Source organism: Bos mutus, chromosome 23 (genome assembly GCF_027580195.1).
Source record: "Bos mutus isolate GX-2022 chromosome 23, NWIPB_WYAK_1.1, whole genome shotgun sequence".
Taxonomy (NCBI): Eukaryota; Metazoa; Chordata; class Mammalia; order Artiodactyla; family Bovidae; genus Bos; species Bos mutus.
The window spans coordinates 46,715,820-46,716,437 of record NC_091639.1 but is presented as its reverse complement, the minus strand read 5'-3'; the positions used below and the strand labels follow the sequence as shown (position 1 = coordinate 46,716,437).

Here is a 618-nt window from a genome sequence, read left to right as displayed (position 1 = left end):
CTTTCTTCTTGTTTCTCACTAGAGAGAGGGTTTTTTTTTTAAGTGTTAAAAATGACAACACATAATTAAAGCTACCAAAATGATAAGGGAAACATTTCAATATGTAAAGGAAGCAGGAAGTGAAGTGAAAGTCATTCAGTTGTGTCTGATTCTTTGAGACCCCATGGACTATACAGTCCATGGAATTCTCCAGGCTACTGGAGTGGGTAGCCTTTCCCTTCTCCAGGGGATCTTCCCTACCCAGGAATTGAACCTAGGTCTCCCGCATTTCAGGCGGATTCTTTACCAACTGAGCCATCAGGGAAGCCCATGGAAGCAGGAGATGGCTGCAAAAGAAGGTATGAGGAACAGAATTACATTTTAAGGGAAAAGGAAATAAATCTGACTTACAGGTGGCTGTTTCTGAATGGACAAATAAAATAAGAGATACAGAGAGTGATAAGTTTTGTGGAAAGTGGACCCCAAGAAAAGTATTTTGTACATAATACAAGTTTTCTTGAGATATTGAACCACCTTTGATAACAGACTGTAAGTTTCTTTACCTGAGTGATCTCTTCTATATTTACCTTTGAAATCTTTCATTGTTACTTTGGCTGAATGAGTAACTACAGTTTCACA

The 618-nt window shown here is 38.5% G+C and overlaps 1 non-coding gene across 1 annotated transcript; it reads right to left on the bottom strand.

Annotated features, from left to right (window-relative positions):
- Positions 1-232: 232 nt before the first annotated feature.
- On the bottom strand, positions 233-304 carry TRNAF-GAA (transfer RNA phenylalanine (anticodon GAA)). Its single transcript has one exon. It is a non-coding gene; the product is annotated as a tRNA-Phe (tRNA).
- Positions 305-618: the final 314 nt, after the last annotated feature.